Raw genomic sequence first — 9,621 nt, 5'->3', positions numbered from 1 at the left:
TCCTGACTTATCCTTGAATTCCTTCTCACAACAGTGTCAAGAGCCTGGACACCAGCTGGGGTTGAGGTCCCATTGGTGTTTGGGGATCTCTCCCAGCCCACTGGTATCAATTATATTTGTGAGGTTGATTCATGTTGTTGAATGTCGCATATATGTTTATTGTCTTTGCGGCATAGTATTTCATTGCACGAATATGCCACAATTTATTCATTCCGTTCATGGACATTTAGGTTGTTTCAAGTTTGGGGCTCTTATGGATGGTACTGTATGAATGAACATGCTAGTAGAAGTCTCTTGGTGAGCATAGAATGTGCATGTTCAGTTTCAGCAGCTCGTCCTGTGAGTTGTCCAGGGCAGTTAAACAATTACACTCTCACCAGCAGCGTGTGGAAGTTTGGTTGTTCCGCGTTTGGCCAACCCTTGGTGGTGGTTCATTCTAGTTATTCTAGTGGGTGTCTGGATACTATTTCATTGTGGTTTAAGTTTTCATTTCACTGATGACTAATGAGAATGAGCACTTTCATATCTTTCAGATATTCTCTTTTGTAAAGTATGTTCAGTGTTTTGCCAATTATTCTATTGGGTTGTCTTATTTATTTGTAATTACATTTTTACATAAAATTTTTAATGTATGTAAAAATGAATACATGCTCATGATTAAAAAATTGAACAGGTTGGCCGAGTGCGGTGGCTCACGCCTGTGATCCCAGCACTTTGGGAGGCTGAGGTGGGCAGATCACCTGAGGTCAGGAGTTTGAGACCAGCCTGGCCAACATAGTGAAACTCCATCTCTACTAAAAACACAAAAAATTAGCTGGGTATGGTGGCAGGCGACTGTAATCCTGGCTACTTGGGAGGCTGAGGCAGGAGAGTCGCTTGAACCTGGGACGCGGAGGTTGCAGTGAGCCAAGATCACACCACTGCACTCCAGCCTGGGCAACGAGAGTGAAACTTCATCTTAAAAAAAACAAAAAAATTGAACAAGTTACAGAACTATTTCTTGTATATTTTTTTCCAGGGAGATTCTGTGCACATAGAAACATATATAAAACATATGTAATCCACAACTATTCTTTTTTACACAAATACACAGTTTTATACAGTAGACTTGACGAACCTTGAAGACCATTCATATCAATTCATAAAAATCTGTCTCATTTTCTTTTTACAATTGCACAGCACAGTATTCCATTCATGAGTCCAACATATAAGACTTTAATATATTGATGGGTATCGAGGGTGATGCCAGTTGTTTGCTTCTACAAACATGCCACAGGAATTCATCCTACAGATAGACTCACTCATCTGCACAGAGTTGTTTGCATCTGGGATTTCCAAAGAGAGGAAGTCCTGGGTTAAGGGGCATATGCACTTACATTTTTGTGTCTCATGTGGCCAACTTACTCTGCAGAGAGTGCAACAAATGTGAAATTGTAGCAATTTGGTTTGCCCTGCAAACACAGGGTACCTGTATTACCAAATCTTTACCCATCTTCTAGGTGAAGAATGGTATTTAGGCAGGGCGCAGTGGCTCATACCTGGCAATCCCAGCACCTTGGGAAGCCAAGGTGGGCAGATCACCTGAGGTCAAGAATTCGAGACCAGCCTGGCCAACATGGTGAAACCCCATCTCTATTAAAAATACAAAAATTAGCCAGGCGTGGTGGTTGGTGCCTGTAATCCCAGCTACTTGGGAGGCTAAGGCATGAGAATCACTTGAACACGGGAGGCGTAGGTTGCAGTGAGCCAAGATTGCACCAGCCTGGGTGACAGAGCGAGAAACTGTCTCAAAAAAAAAAAAAAAAAAAGGTATTTCCTTATATGTTAAATTTGTATTCCCTCCTTTCTGAATGTGGCTAAGCATCTTTTCACATATTCAAACAAAGCCTCTACTTTAATTTTTTGTTGTTGTTGTTGAGATAGGTCCTCTGTTGCCCAGGCTGGAGTGCAATGGCGTGATCTCGGCTCACTACAACCTCCGCCTCTAGGGTTCAAGCGATTCTCCTGCCTCAGCCTCCCAAATAGCTGGGACTACAGGTGCGCACCACCACACCCAGCTAATTTTTGTATTTTTAGTAGAGACTTGCCCGCGCCAGGCTTCAGCCTCTACTTTAAATGGGCTATATTTCCTGGGATGCGGGCTTAGCTGGAAACAGCTCCTGAAGATTTGGTTTTTGCCTGAGGGAGACGCAAAATAAATCTTGTAAATGGACGTTCTGCATCCCTACACAACTTACAGCAGAGATTTTCTGCTCCTAGGCCTTCAGTGAAATCAGAGAAAGGCAAAAACAAGTACAAACAAACAAAAAAGAAACACAAACTCTGTTGAGTGAGTTGAACAGGAAGAAACCTTAGAAATCTAGTCTAGCGGCTGGGCACAGTGGCTCATGCCTGTAATCCCAGCACTTTAGGAGGCTGAGGCAGGTGGATCACCTGAGGTCAGGAGTTCGAGACCAGCCTGGCTAACACGGTGAAACCCCGTTTCTACTAAAAATGCAAGGAAATTAGCTGGGTGTGGTGGTGCATGCGTGTAATCCCAGCCACTTGGGAGGCTGAGGCAGAGGAATCACTTGAAAATGGGAGTCAGAGGTTGCAGTGAGCCAAGATCAAGCCATTGCACTCCAGCTTGGGCGACAAAAGCGAAACTCTGTCTCAAAAAAAAAAAAAAAGAGCCGGGCGCGGTGGCTCACGCCTGTAATCCCAGCACTTTGGGAGGCCGAGGCAGGCGGATCACGAGGTCAGGAGATCAAGACCATCCTGGCTAACACGGTGAAACCCCGTCTCTACTAAAAATACAAAAAATTGGCCGGGCGAGGTGGCAGGCGCCTGTAGTCCCAGCTACAAGGGAGGCTGAGGCAGGAGAATGGCGTGAACCCCGGGGGGCGGAGCCTGCAGTGAGCTGAGATCGCGCCACTGCACTCCAGCCTGGGTGAAAGAGCGAGACTCCGTCTCAAAAAAAAAAAAAAAAAAAAAAAGAAAGAAAGAAAAGAAAAAAGAAGAAAAATCAAGTCTAGGCTGGGTGTGGTGGCTCACGCCTGTAATCCCAGCACTTTGGGAGGCCGAGGCAGGTGGATCACCTGAAGTCAGTTCGAGGCCAGCCTGGTCAACATGATGAAACCCCATCTCTACTAAAAAAATACAAAAAATTAGCTGGACATGGTGGCACATGCCTGTAATCCCAGCTACTTGGGAGGCTGAGGCAGGGGAGTCGCTTCAACCTAGGAAGCAGAGGTTGCAATGAGCCAAGATCACACCATTGCACTCCAGCCTGGGCAATAAGGGTGAAAGCTCCATCTCAAAAATAAAAAGAAAAAAGAAATCAAGTCTAATCTCATATTTTAGAGATATTTTTGTATAAAGCTGAGGCATACAGAGGGGAAATGACTGGCAGAAGACCACATATCACTTTCGTTGAGAAACAGATGAAGATCCTTGATAAGAATGGAATTATTTTTGTCAACTGCTAGCATCTCTGTTAAGTATTTTAATGAGCCAGGTGCGGTGGCTCATGCCTGTAATCCCAGCATTTTGGGAGGCTGAGATGAAAGGATTGCTTGAGTTTAAGACTAGCCTGGGCAATGTAGTGAGAACATGGCCATCACCCCTCACTCTTTAAAAAAAAAAAAAATTAACCAGGTGTGGTGGCCGGCAGCTGTAATCTCAGTTGCTTGGGAGGCTGAAGCAGAAGGATCACTTGAGCCAAGGACTTTGAGGCTACAGTGAGTTATAACAGGGCTACTGCACTCCAGCCTGGGCAACAGAGCAAGACCTTGTCTCTCTCTCTAAACAAAAATTTTAATAAACGATTTGATTGTTCTGTTTCTTTTAGCAAGGGTATAATTTTACACAAGCTATACCAGTAACTAAAACACAGGCCATGCAAACAAATATAAAAGAACATTTCAGGGCTGTAAGCCAAAAATAAGATTTTCGGCCAGGTGGTGCATGCCTGTAATCCCAGCAGTTTGGGAGGCTGAGGTGAAAGGATCACACGAGCTCAGGAGTTTGAGACCAGCCTGGGCAACATAGTGAGACCTCATCTGTATAAATTTAAATAATAATAATAAAATTTAAAAAGCTAAAAAAAAATTCTAAGCCCCCCAACCAACTGAATGGACCCTTCCTCTTGGCCAAGGGCATTACAAAGTTCACCTGAAAAACTACTTTAGGCCATGACGGTGGGAGTTGGAAATGCCTCACTCTATATAATCCCTCCTCCTGTTGGAATTTAGGCACAGCTGACCAGAACTAACATTGAAACAGAGATCTTAAGACTGACAAAGAAACAGACTTTTTGTCATAAGACACCAAATTCCAGCCTGACTCTAGTATAGCATCACATGACAGATAGCAGGCCCTGAGAGAAATCAAAGTATATTTCTTTTTCTTTCTTTTTCAGACAGGATCTTGCTCTGTCTCCTTGGCTCGAGTGCAGTGGTGGGATGATCAGCCTCAACCTCCCAGGCTCAAGCAGTCCTCCCACTTCAACCCCCTTGAGAAGCTGGGACTACAGGGATGCGCCAGCATGCCCAGCCAATTTTTAAATTTTTGTAGACAGGGTCTCATTATATTTGTCAGGCTGGTCTCAAACTGGCCTCAAGCTATCCTCCTGCCTTGGCCCCCAATATGCTGGAATTGCAAGCGTGAACAACCATGCCTGGCCCAAAGTATATTTATTTGACATATTTGGAAATGGCCCTGCAAAGCTGTCTCCCGTGGGGAAAGTCTACATTCTGTTGAGAATCCCCTTTTCTATTCAGGTGTTTTTCTTGATCCAGGAGATAATTTACTAAGAATCTGGCACCTTTTTTAGGTCTGTTAAGATCTCTGAGGCCGCGTGTGGTGGCTCACACCTGTGATCCCAGCACTTTGGGAAGCCGAGGTGGGTGGATTGCCTGAGGTCAGGAGTTCGAGACCAGCCTGGCCAACATGATGAAACCTTGTCTCTACTAAAAATACAAAAAATTAGCTGGGCATGGTGTGGGCGCCTGTAATCCCAGCTACTCGGGAGGCTGAGGCAGGAGAATCGCTTGAACCTGGGAGGCGGAGTTTGCCCTGAGCTGAGTTTGCGCCATTGCATTCCAGCCTGGGTGACAAGCGTGAAACTCCATCTCAAAAAAAACAAAACAAAACAAAATAAAACAAAACTCCTAAGCCTGCTACTTGGAGGCTTCACATGCATGACGAAACCAAAGTCTCCACAACCCCTTAACTGACACATTCCTTTCTATTGGCTCCGGGTCTTTAGATAATAACTCTGCCAACTAATTGCCAATGAGAAAATCTTTGAATCTGCCTATGACCTGGAAGCACCCCTCCCCCAACCTCATGACGTTATTTCAGTTGTCCGACCTCTCCAGACTGAACCAATGTACATCTTACATGTATTCATTGATGTTTTGCCTCCCTAAAATGTAAAACACCAAACTGTGACCCAACAACCTTGGGAATGTTCTCAGAATCCCCTGGGGCTGTGTCCTGGGCCATTGGTCACTCATATTTGGATCAGAATAAATCTCTTCAAATATTTCACAGAGTTTGACTGTTTGGCTCTTTTTGTCAACAGGACCCTCTAAATTTGTCAAGGGGTAAGTTAAGCCCTGGAGACTGGATTATGTAGCATGTTTGCACTTCTGCTTCTTACACTGTAGGTTAACTCCCTTCCTCACTGTTCTTGTTCTGTAGATGACTAGGAGAGACCTCCTCCCCTTCCAATCACTGATCTTTGTTACAGATTAACTGCCTTCTTTATTGTCCCGTACCTAACTCACACCAGATGCCTCAAAGACTCTATGGCTGTCACACCTTCACTGTGGAATGTTAAATAAACCTTTTCTAAAAAAAAAAAACCAGCACCTTGACGAATCAGATTGTTGTAACTGCCCATTAAGCCTGCTATAGAAAGATGTTGAAAGTCTGTTAAGCTTCCCTAAACTATTTCTCTATAAACGATCCCAAAACTTCTACACTCCATACAGTGACTTCCGTTTTTTGGAATCTATACTTCTCAGGTGGCCATCCTCAAACTTTGAGCTTGAATAAACTTTCTTTAGATTCCAATCCTTGGCTGGGCGCGGTGGCTCGAGCCTGTAATCCCAGCACTTTGGGAGGTCGAGGCGGGTGGATCACTAGGTCAGGAGATGGAGACCATCCTGGCTAACACGGTGAAACCCCGTCTCTACTAAAAAATACAAAAAAATTAGCCGGGCGTGTTGGCGGGTGCCTGTGGTCCCAGCTACTCAGGAGGCTGAGGCAGGAGAATGGCGTGAACCCAGGAGGTGGAGGTTGCAGTGAGCCGAGATCGCGCCACCGCACTCCAGCCTGGGGGACAGAGAAAGACTCCGTCTCAAAAAAAAAAAAAAAAAAAAAAAAAAAAAAAAAAAATTCCAATCCTTTTGATTATTTTGGGTTGACAAAAATGTGGCGACTGAGAATTAGGTGGTGAGGATTCCTCCACTCTTCGTTTTTTGAGAAAACTTTAAAATGGGTGCAAAGATTATTGGGTGTGTAGGGGACGAAAAAAAAACTCCTTATCTCTCTACCCTTTTACATTCTTGGCTGGGGTCCCTGTAACAAAAAGAAATTAGTCTGGGTGCAGTGGCTCACGCCTGTAAGCCCCGCACTTTGGGAGGCCGAGGTGGGTGGATTACCTGAGGTCAGGAGTTCCAGACCAGCCTGGCCAACATAGTGAAACCCCATCTCTACTAAAAATACAAAAATTAGCCAGATGTGATGGTGGGCGCCTGTAATCCCAGCTACTTGGGAGGCTGAGGTAGGAGAATTGCTTGAACCAAGGAGGTGAGGTTGCAGTGAGCTGAGATCACACCACTGCACTCCAGCCTGGGCAACAGAGAGAGAGTCCATCTCAAAAACAAAACAAAACAAAAAAGCACAAATAAGAGAAAAACAAATAGAAGTTTATTAACATGTACATCTCATATATACATAAGAGAAACTTGGGAAAGAGTAACTCGAAGAGGTAGCTTAGAATGTGGTTTCACATAGTACCTTCGACAAAGAATAATACCTTTGGCCGGGCGTCGTGGCTCATGCCTAGAATCCCAGCACTTTGGGACGCCAAGGTGGGTGGATCACTTGCAGTCAGGAGTTCAAGACCAGCCTGGCCATCATGGCAAAACCCTGTCTTTACTAAAAATACAAAAATTAGTTGGGCATGGTGGCAGGCCCCTGTAATTCTAGCTACTCAGGAGGCTGAGGCAGGAGAATTGCTGAAACCCGGGAAATGGAGGTTGCCGTGAGCTGAGATTGCACCACTGCACTCCAACCTGGGAGACAGAGCGAGACTCCATCTCAAAAAAAAAAACCAAAAAAAAAAAAAAAAAAAACTTTTACAGAGAAATGACAGGACAAAGGAGTTTTGAGCTTCCAAAAGTGGCAAACTATGGGAAGGTTTATACATAGGAAGAAACTTAATAGAGTAAGGTTTGTTTGCAGATTCCTTTGGTGCCCTCTCTGGGCTAAGAAGAGTCTAGAATGTCCAGTAAAGGTGAATTTACACCTGCCCTTTAGGCAGAAAATGGAGAGGATAAAGAGAACTTTTCCTGCGTTTGTCGCTTCTTAATTGCCTTCAGCTGAAAATAATTTTTATGTCGAAGAGGCATATTTTGCGGTGATATATTCTGGTTTTCTTTTTTTCTTTTTTTTTTTTTATTGAGGTGGAGTCTTGCTCTGTCACCCAGGTTGGAGTGCAATGGCTCGATCTCGGCTCACTGCAACCTCCGCCTCTCGGGTTCAAGCGATTCTGCCTCAGCCTCCCAAGTAGCTGAGATTACAGGCGCCTAAAACCGCACCCGGCTAATTTTTGTATTTTTAGTAGAGATGGGGTTTCGCCATGTTGACCAGGATGGTTTCGAACTCCTGACCTCAGGTAATCTGCCTGCCTCGGCCTCCTGTAAGTGCTGGGATTACAGATGTAAGCCACCACACCCCGCCTTATTCTGGTTTTCTTTAGGTGTCTTCATATAACAAGTAGGTATTGTCTGGCATACCCTTCTGGGTTATCTCGTCTTATGGGGTCTTACTTTTGTCTTTAAGCTATTTAGAGATCTAGTGGAGCAGTGTATATATACCACCATTAATGAGTTAAATGAAATCTTTGACACATGTTCATTTTATATTTGTGTGAGAGTCATAATTTTGCTTTTTTTTTTTTTGAGACTGTTCACTCTGTCGCCCAGGCTGGAGTGCAGTGGCTTGATCTTAGCTCACTGCAACCTTCGCCTCCCGGGTTCATGATTCTCCTGCCTCAGCCTCTCGAGTAGCTGCTGGGATTACAGGCGTGCACCACTACATCCGGCTAATTTATGTGTTTTTAATAGAAACGGGGTTTCACCATTTTTGGCCAGGCTGGTCTCGAACTCCTGACCTCAAGTGATCAGCCCGCCTTGGCTTCCCAAAGTGCTGGAATTACAGGCGTGAGCCACCGCGCCTGGCCTTAAAATACATGTTCCTACTTTCAAACACTTAGGGCTTCCTATATGGAAGGGACTGTGGCGATGCTCTAGTGTCCAAGTCTCTCGAGGAGGCCGGGGGCTCCGCGGACCTCAGGAGTCAGGCCTCCAATCCCCAGTTCAGGGCGCTTTCCTCTTTTCTCAAGTGCTTTCTGGCTCAGCCATTTCCACTCCCGCCCCCTTACTTTCCCATTTCCTTAGGTCACATCCCCGCACATAGTACAGGCCACACCTGGAGCTGCCTCTGAGACACCGCCGCGGGCGCGGGTACACTGCGCTCAGGGCACTCCCAACTCGATTCCGCAGCCTAACGGCGTGGCTTGGACTCTGCGGCAGTCCGTAGCCCCTATCCTTTCTCCTCTGGACTTCAGTTCGGCTGCATCTCTGTCTTAGCGAGAGGGGCTATGACTACAAGCTTCCTTTTCTCAATGAACTGCCAGTTTGTAAGAGCCTCCGGGTCCCCTCAAACCGCCTCGAGCGCCCCTCTCCACGGGAGCAGCGCGTCCGGAACTGCGCCGGCGTGACGTCACTGACCTCGCCGGGTTCACTTCCGGGGCTCGCACCGCCCCGCTATCCAGCCAGGGCTCCGCGCTCAAGCATTTGCTCGGCGGCAACCTCCTTCCGACCTGCCCGGCGGCAGCCTCCTTCCGACCTTCCCGCCGGGACCCAGGGGACCGAGCCGAGCCGAACCGCGGGGCCCGCTCCGGCCCGGCCATGAGCGCGGCCGCATGATGCGTCCCTGCCTCGGCCGCTGCAGTCGCCGCCGCCGCCGCCGCAGGCCGGGAGGAGCCGCAGCGCCGGCCGACCCCGCCCGGGCCTCGGGTGAGTGCGGCGGGCTGGGCCGAGCGGGCTGCTCACTCCCGGGTCTCCCGGCCACTTCTGGCCCCCGGCCTGCCCTGTCCTTCCATCGGTCCCGCCGCTCTGTCTCCTCCACCCCGCCGCACACCTGCGACCTTCTGGACTTCCTAGGGGCACCTCCGTGCCTGCCACCTGACTTCCCTTCCAGGTGCCCCCTTGTCATTCCGTGGTTGCTTTCTCGGGATAGGGCCCGGATTGCAGCCCCAGCTTTTTGCCTGACCTTGGGCGTGACACTCAGCTCTCCGAGCCCTGGTTTTCTGTGTGGCTAATGACGGGGTGGTGGTTACAGAGC

General features: G+C 47.2%; 1 protein-coding gene across 4 annotated transcripts in view; it reads left to right on the top strand.

Annotated features, from left to right (window-relative positions):
• The first annotated feature begins 8,993 nt into the window (after window positions 1-8,993).
• Window positions 8,994-9,621, top strand: part of ZDHHC7 (zinc finger DHHC-type palmitoyltransferase 7) — a 36,428-nt gene continuing 35,800 nt past the window's right edge. Inside the window, exon 1 of one of the 4 annotated variants that reach the window (XM_055299765.2) lies at window positions 8,994-9,293. The gene's annotated coding sequence lies outside the window, so the exon portion shown is untranslated. Of the gene's footprint in view, window positions 9,478-9,621 lie in introns of all 4 variants that reach the window. The other 3 variants (XM_063612513.1, XM_055299764.2, XM_063612515.1) reach the window with 3 other exon arrangements.

The sequence above is a fragment of the Symphalangus syndactylus genome, chromosome 11 (assembly GCF_028878055.3).
Source record: "Symphalangus syndactylus isolate Jambi chromosome 11, NHGRI_mSymSyn1-v2.1_pri, whole genome shotgun sequence".
NCBI classification, from domain to species: Eukaryota; Metazoa; Chordata; class Mammalia; order Primates; family Hylobatidae; genus Symphalangus; species Symphalangus syndactylus.
This window is presented reverse-complemented; position numbering and strand designations above follow the sequence as displayed.